This window comes from Centruroides sculpturatus, unplaced genomic scaffold (assembly GCF_000671375.1).
Source record: "Centruroides sculpturatus isolate CEXI.00-Female unplaced genomic scaffold, Cexi_2.0 scaffold58, whole genome shotgun sequence".
Taxonomy (NCBI): domain Eukaryota; kingdom Metazoa; phylum Arthropoda; class Arachnida; order Scorpiones; family Buthidae; genus Centruroides; species Centruroides sculpturatus.
Window position 1 is genome coordinate 64035 of NW_019384407.1, and position 8965 is coordinate 72999.

The 8965-nt window shown below is 32.1% G+C and overlaps 1 long non-coding RNA gene across 1 annotated transcript in view; it reads right to left on the reverse strand.

Annotated features, from left to right (window-relative positions):
• Positions 1-8965, reverse strand: part of LOC111618906 — an 18583-nt gene that overhangs the window by 4781 nt on the left and 4837 nt on the right. The window contains exons 2-3 of the long non-coding RNA XR_002755652.1: positions 8224-8248; positions 7976-8029 (exon numbers count right to left, since the gene is read on the reverse strand). This is a non-coding gene — a long non-coding RNA (uncharacterized LOC111618906). The remainder of the gene's footprint in view (positions 1-7975; positions 8030-8223; positions 8249-8965) is intronic.

Here is an 8965-nt window from a genome sequence, read left to right on the forward strand (position 1 = left end):
TGCGCGAATGCTCGTGTAAACGCGCGCCATCTATCGTAGGATAAATGTACTTCGCGGGAGTGTATTAAAAAATTAAAAAAACTTTCCAAAGTTTTATGGCAATCGTACTATGCCACAAACCTTCGCCAGAGTATATTAAACAACTTCCCAAAGTTTCACGGCAATCGGATAAACGGTGTGGTAATGCATGAAGGACATAGGACACACACACAGACATACATTCATTTTTATATATATAGATTGTCATGTGATTACTAGTCAGCATACAATATACAAGAATATCGGTATGGCAATCCTTGCACAATAATGTGTTGCTATCTTGGTTATCACAATAAAAATACAATCTTGGGCTATGCATTTTTATGGTAACCTAACTACTTAAGCTAAGTCTATGCAAACCATCAGCAATGCAGGTGATTCACACTCAGAAATGGTTACATCTTTGCGTAATACAAGTATAATGTCTATTAGACATTCATCAGACAGCATATTGCACAAATTATGATTATCTAGACCAGTGGTTCTCAACCTTTCTGAAGCCATGGAACACCATTCATATACTTTTTATTACATGGAGCATTAGCATAATATATTCAAAAATTGATAAGCAATTCCATGTTTACTATTCTCAGCAAACAATGAAGCAATAAACTAATAAACTTTAATATACTGAATAAAATAAAAACATGAAATTGTCTACAAATATAGCAATGGGAATAAATATGAATAAAAACTTAAAATCTTTTCTTTCGTGGAACTTTGTAAGTAGGTTTGCAGAACACTGGTTAAGAACCACCGATCTAGACCAATGATGAGCAACCTTTTCTGGATGCAGGCTACAAGTGAACTTTGTGAACAGGCTTCTTCATGCATTTTTTTCTTAGAATGGCAGGCTTTAAGCCTGCTGAGTACTATAATACATCATAACCACCAGTATACTAGGTACAAAACTAATGTATGATAATAATGTGCAAATGTGCTTATTCTCATCTTTTCAATGTTGTTCATCATGGATGTGTTCATCAGGTTGTACAATAGCATAAAGCAGAAAGTTGAGTTGTTGCCATATAAAGAAATAGGAGTAAGTTTAGTGTGATCCTATCACTTATTGTCCAAACCAGAGAAGTTTTAGGAGTGAAAAATGATCTAAAAATGACTAAATGCAGATTAATTTTTTAAAGTTATTCATATATTGACCTATAAATTAGTTATATTGTATTAGAAACTCTATAAAATTGCTCTACTGCATTAGAAGCCTTATAAAAAGTTCTATTTAAAATTTCATTCTATAAATAAATATATCCACAAGTGCTTCTTCAAGTTACCAAAAATTCTTTATATATGACTCTAAAGGAGTAAAAATAAAATTTATTTTTAAATATAAAAAATATTTAACTATAAAATTGACTAATTTTTTAAGTCGAAATATAACTCAAAAATTTAAATTAATTCTTTTAGTTGATATGTTCCTTTAGTTTTTAAAATACAGGTGTTCAAAAATTCTATTCATTAAGCCATTCTTATAATGTAGCAACCTCAAAGAGGTTGATCAAATGATAAATATATTATTTCTAATATATTTATCATTACACTACCAAGTTTTGTCAATTTTAAAGATCTTATTCTATTTTTGAGGGTTAAAAATAGAAAAAAATTCAGGAATGTTCTGGACAAACAAGAATTAAGTCCCCCTACATATGATGCTCTGAATAAAAAAAAACCAAACTTTTATGATTTTGAAATTTTTTAGAATTTATGGAGAACAGTGACCAATCAGCAAGGGATTAGCAATATTTGATTTAATATTAATGTAGATATAAGTTATTTTCTAATTTTCTTTTTTGTAAATGAGGAATAAAAATATTGCATATACGAGGGGGACCCAAAAAAAAAAAAAAAAACAAACTGAGAGCACGCTGCCATTTATAGATGTAGTAGTATGTTCTCCCGTTACATGGGATTAGTAGAGACCTTCACGAAACAGCTGTGCAAAAGTTTGTAGGTTTACGTTTGAGCATAGTGTTGCATTTCTCTTACTGTTGTTTTGTTCCACCTGCAAAGTTCTGGCATCCTTCAACATCTCAAAACGATGAAAACGTTGAAAAATCCGCCAAAAAAGTGTTAAGACATCTGCAAGAGGATGTGTGAAGGAAACACCTGGAACTTTGGCAATCAGGTGACTGGTTCCTTCATCACAACAATGCCCCCCACACACACGGCCTTATGAGTGACCCACTATTTGGCCTCTCAGGGATGGCCTGTCGATCCCCTACCCTCCGTATTCATGCCAGACCTAGCCCCATGCAATTTTTTTCTGTTTCCGAGAATGAAGAAAAATCTAAAAGGGAAGCGTTTTGATGATCTAAAGGCAATAAAAACAGCTTTGCTAAGGGCACTGGATGATATCAAGGTTGAAGAGTTCCAGAGATGCTTCAAACAGTGGACAGAAAAAGACTTGACAAGTGCATCACATCTAATGGAGAGTACTTTGAAGGTGACTGAAGGAATTTTATAAAAAAGTTAATAAATAAAGTTTTTATACAAAAAATCTGGTTATTTTTGGGTCCCCCACATATTCCTGGTTTAGTTTGGTTTAAATGAGATACAGCAACACAACACACAGGTGACCTGCCAAAAAGTGATCCCTTCAGTACAATCACACATCCGAACAAGACAGTTGGGACTTTACCAGAGCCATAGACTATACCCACTGGAGCAAAAAAGTCAAAGAAACCATACCTCTACATGCAACCCTCAGCATGATACAGCCTCCGAAATCGACCTACTTTCAGGTTGCATGCAATTGAGAGTTGTGTTGCTCTGCTAAGATCATGGCATTTAAATATTTAGCACATGCAACTATGCTGGCTTCGAGTAGCCCACTAGACTGTTCACAGAATACTCGTACTCCGTTATGTAGTTTTAGTGGGTACAGGGCCGGCTATCACTTGCACCTTGGTGCTGAACTATGCATACATTAGTCGGGGCTCACCATCACTTGCCTCAACCAACACAGAGAACAGGCAGTAGTACAGGTATATGGTATACACCAAATTTTGGAGGTGAATATCTCACAAAGGGTTGCACGTACAGGTACAGTTCCTTTGACCATTTTGTTCGTTCAGGGATCTACAATACCCATCATTCAGAGCATCTTAACACACCTTCCATGGGACTTCCTACATTTACAGTAAGTAGTGTTGCCACCTTTTCAAAATCGCTGACACTGACAGCATGTGAGGTTTGTTCGAACAGAGGTTCCTGACGCATGCGCAATGTCATTTTGCAATGTGAAGAATAATGTGCAGTGCATGCTGGTTCTAAATCAGTTATGGTTAGGGACTAGGGAGACTTGGGTAGGAGTAACGTAACTAACTAAATTAAGAAAAAACAACTTCAGATGACTTAGCTCTATTGGATATTGGAGTCACGTACGAATAGAAGTCTTACAAGCAAAGAAAAAAAACAAAAAAAAAAAAAACCGGACGGGTGGTAACACTAACAGTAAGCATTAGACATGTAAAGAAAATCCATAAAACTCCATCTACGAGGCACAAACTCACCACCTGGACACAGATATTCCTTGACTCCTCTCATATAATAAAAAAAATATATATTTTGCAAACTATTAAATTCTGTTAAAATTATGTATTTGTCCTTTTAATTTTTTAAAATTTGTTTACTATTGAATTAAAAAGTTTCTTCATCCTTGTCAGTAAATAGAACAGTTAACCTTGAATTTTCTATTTTTAGTTATTATTGGAATGTCAAAAAATATGTTTTATGGTATAATACGAAAGACATTTAACCATTGTTACAATACAAAGAGATGTATTTTAACGTTATTACGTCATTAAAATATTCATTCGTGCTTTGTATTTACAAAATATGACGAAATATTGGAATATGGCTTACCAATACGTTACATTAACGTGAAGTTTCATCTCGACGTCGCTCTTGTTTTTATCTTTATTTATTTATTTTTCCTTCTTTCTTTTTTAATAACTGTATTTAATACTGCAGATACGTACAAAAATAAACTGCAGACGAACGGTCGTCCGATACTGTAAATAGCACCCTCTAGTTCCTCGATTTAATTTTTTTTTTAAAAAGCTTTTTTTTAAAATTAATTAATGTATTATTTTATTATTTCGTTAAATTCCGATTAATTTGTAAAAACTTAAGTACTGGGTATTAATTCAAGTTTTATTATATAATTAAAAGCGATTTTAAAACCGTTTTCTCTCTGTGGGCATTGCTGCCAGTAAATCTTGGCAACCGTGTTTCATCGATATCAGTTTTATCAATAATTTATATTTTCTAAAATACCAATATCTTATCGTTTCCGTCGCTACTATGAGGTCCATTTTTACCACTCCAATGCGGATTCGGCCGAGCCGTATATACGAGATGAATCTCTGATGAAAAAATTTCATATCTTTCGATTACCCGAATTCGATCGTAGATTCCCCGGAGCTGTAAAATGACGCGGTAAACAACGAAATGAAACTTTTATCTGTTTTTACTATGCTCTTATTAAAAATTTTGCTATATTTTGTCAACATTTTTGTTTTTTAAAATTACTTTTAGATCGCCTCGGAAATCCCGCCGTCTGATTCAGGACAATAAATATACAGTCGACCCTCCGATAACACGGTAGATACGTTCCGGTTTTTACGAAATCCATTTTCTACAAGTCCTTAAATACATGAGCCAATCACAGCCCGGCACGTATTCTAACTGAATAAAGATTGAAACTTGCCTAGTGTTGAAGAAAAGTCACTTCATTATGCCAGTATACAATACATAAATACAACACGGTTTCGACAACAACAATAATATCCGCTATTGGTCTAGATTCGACCAATCCTGCTGCGACAGGAGTCGGCGATGACGTTTTACCGAATTATATTAGTTTTTTTTACCGTGTTTGTACGAATACTGTCGCAATTTTTTCGCCGTCATACAGGAATCCGAACTATATGAACCCGTTTTATAGGGGGTCTACTGTATTTTTCTTTGGAGCTGTAATTATTTATAGCTTCACATTTTTAATATTTTTATACGAATTTCTTAGAATTGGTTACATATTTATCAAGGAATGGTGTTTATCTTTATATATATATATGGATTCAATCGCATTGTGTACCGCAATTTTCACAAATGCCAGAATCAGCATCGTGCTTACATAATATATAAATACATTTTGTTTTTCAAAGTAAAAAGAATAAAATACGACTTAATTTTGAATTTTCTGAAATTTAAATTTTTAATTTATGGCAAAAAATTTGAACTACACTTCGAATTCTTTGCCATATCGCTTAGTAAAGTGGCTTGCTTCAATACAGCTGAATAAGCAAACCCGTTTCGTTTGAAACGAGCCAAGTCATTAGCTCGCTCATCTAGCTGTATTAAAGTCGCTTTACCAGGCAATGTGCCCAAGAAAAGCATTAAAAAATTAATCGAATACGAATTTGTTTTATTGGTTAATGTGTGGTTTTTATTTCGATTGTGAGAACCAAAGTCCATTTACATTTATTATTCTATGTACAGCTCTCCCTTGATAGTCCGACGTTTTTCAATCAGACATGCTCAGTAGTCCGACGCACCTCCCGTCAAGGTGCCCATCCCCGTTACGTGTCTGCTTGCACAGAAGCATGTCGCGACGTGAATCTCCCCATCCAATTCTTNGACTGTATTCAACTGTAAAAGATTATCCTTCTTCCCTAGAACTTGTGCTAAGTATTCAAATACTTCTTGGATGCAGTCCTTATTAGCTCACACAACAGCAAACAAGCCAACTCCAGTTTCAAAAACTAGTTTCTTTCTCTACTGTCAAAAATTCTAAACTGCATTACAGTAATGCAGACACCAAGATATTTTGTAATATAACTTCAAGGAATACTCTAATTAAACATTTACTTCAATCTCTAATTATCAAAATGTTAATCAACTTGTTTTTGTATACTCAGTACTGATTAGTTAATAACTCTGTATAAGGCAAATTGGCAGCACTGTTGCCTTGTTCTCATTGTTTTAACAAATTACATTCATTACTTGTTCTCAAGTACTATTCTCAGAAATTTTCAACTCTTGAAAGTATTTGATTTTGCGCCTAGTTCATTCCAACAAAGACTAATAATGTAGGAGCTTGGGGCCATCAAAAATAAAGTCTGGGAGTTTTAGGTAGGATCTTGCCACCAGATGTGTATTATTGGACTCACCTCCAATTTAGAGTCCAAAGAAATCATATACATAAGGCGTGAGGGCAAGAGTCACTTCGAAGTACAAGAATGAGCCTCTCAGGAGGATGAATGCAAAATCAATTAAACTAACTTAATAATAAAAAATAAAATTTTATAATATTGGTAATGTAAAATCAGTTTGTGTTAAGAATAAGCCAAACTGTCTTTCGGCATTAAGCTTGTTTAGTTTGAAAGATTTTTAATTACAAACAAGCACTTTTGACATTGCAGCATATCATCTCAGATTGAGTGTACAGTGAAATTCCATTAACATGTCATTTGGTATGCCAGCATGACCAGCTTATCTTTGAAGGGGAGTTATTGATGCACTGGGTATTCATCTGTATTTATACATAATTAGGTAGTCAGTTAATTAAAACTAAAAATAATAAATTTAAAAGTAATAAAATAATAATTAAAACTTTGGCCTTTACACCAAAACTGAAACTAAAAGTAAAATNAAGTATAAAATCTGTTCTCAGAAGTTAGCCTATTTCTATTAGTAAAACAGGGGTACTAGCAGGGTATTCAAAACTTTGCGACTCACAACATATCAAGAAAATAATTGTTTTTTCTTCAAAGATCTGTCTTCTTTTCAGTTCCTTTTCCACTTTATTCTTTTCCTTCCTTATCTCTCTCTCTTTTTGCTGACTCTCTTTCTGGATGTTATGTTCACTCTCCTCTCCTCTCTTTCTTTTTCTCTCACTTTCTGCATGATTTTCGTCATTCCCTTTTGTTTTATTCTTTTTTCTAACCAATCACCAACCAATTATTCCGAAGGAAATTGAGGTAATGAAAAATAAGCACGATTAGTTATTCTTTAGTCCTCCTTCTCTGATCTATTATGAATTGTGTGGATAGAGTAACATCTGTCACCTAACACTATTGAAAAAGGGGAGAAATGACATTCATCCCCTTCATCTTTTCCTCTGAATGTTCTAAGATTTATAGTATAACAATTAATTGATAATTTTTTATTCTGATTTGTTTCTTTTGATTATTTTTAATTGATATTGCTAAAAATTTAGAAGGGATCCCTAAAATTGGAAAAATAGGCAAAATTCCTTTACAACATTGTTTGATAAACAAACAATCCCAGTGTCACATTCACACACACATCTTCCAGATGTGAGTGCAAAGGGCATCTTGTACAATAGCTAACAATTGTTTGATGAACACCCAGACAAAACAAACAGGATATAAAATACATATATAGATTAAAATACAATAAAATTTCCAACTTATTATTTAAAGAAAATACATTATTGGCTTAAAATTAAAATTATAAAGATAATGTTGTTAATACTGTATATAACAACAACCAAAATTTTGTGGAATGATGCCTCAGAATATTGACAAAGACTTATACCCTCCCCATCACCATGCCTTTCACTTCTCTCTGAAAAGGTTCGAAAATTATTCTCCAAATAGTTTATCTTGCTCTGCATTGACCCACAATAACTGCAGACAATTTTATTTATTTGTCTACAAGTAGAATTTTGATTTTCTGCTCTATTTGAGTTAATTGGCATTTCTTCACATCCAAAAACACCCATTTCTATATCAGACAGATTTCCACTTGCACTGTTCCAATTTTACTGTAACTTTATGTTAAAAGTTTTTTGTTTTCCATTTACAAAAGTTTTTGTTTTATTCATTCCATTTTAAATTTTAGGTTTTACTGTACCATAAATTATGAAGGAAATTTAATTTTTTAAAAAGTTACTTACAATCTGTAATTGGTCAGGAAAATGACTTTCCAGGTCTTTTTTAAAAGCCCTGTACTAGAAAATAAATTAGGAAATAAAATTAACTTGTCACATTTTAATGTGTGATATACCGTATTTCAATAATTTAAAATTCCTATAAATTTTAAGATTATAATTAAGAATGATGAAAAATAATAATAATAATAATAATAAATTTGATTGCCTTAAAATTTACAGCAAAATTTTATAAGAAAATATTTAATATTTACCTTGCCATCATATCCTCATGCACCACTATAATAATAAAAGAAAAATAATTAACTTTAAATGATTATATTCATGAAAAAATAATCTTTATAAAAATATATCTCAGATAATCATAATAATTTTAACTTTTATTATCATTTACTATAGATGAACTAGCCAAAACTTTTCCTGCTAAAACCCAGTAATTTTCAATTATTGATCAAGTAGTAATCAATTATTTCCTTGGAGCTTAACCTTGAATACAAATGTATTGCACGTGTACATAAATATATTACATGTGCTAATTTCCAAGACAATTTTTAACTTGCCATGTTCATGACTGTCACATATTATTTATGTAATAAAAAGCATTTAAATACATTTAAAAAATATCAAATTTATTACATTTTCACTAATCTATATTTTCTGTAAACTTGTATTTTTTTTCTACAGATAAATAAAAGTGTAGTCCATAGCATGGTATCTATTTTACACCAATTATAAGTAATGCTATCTATGCAAGATATTTCTATCCCATATAACAAATAATTCTCTACTAAAAATTAAAACAGCAGCAAAACACACAAAAACATTAAATAAAGCAAAGAATACCACATGGATGAAATGAAAAAACAGTACATAAAAATGTTAAAATGCATAATATACAAAAAAGAAGCATAAAAAGCAGTGTAGAAAAACCATTACAAACAGTTGACCACCAGATGAAAAAGAAAACAGGTACACTGATCTCAAATACTAGACTAC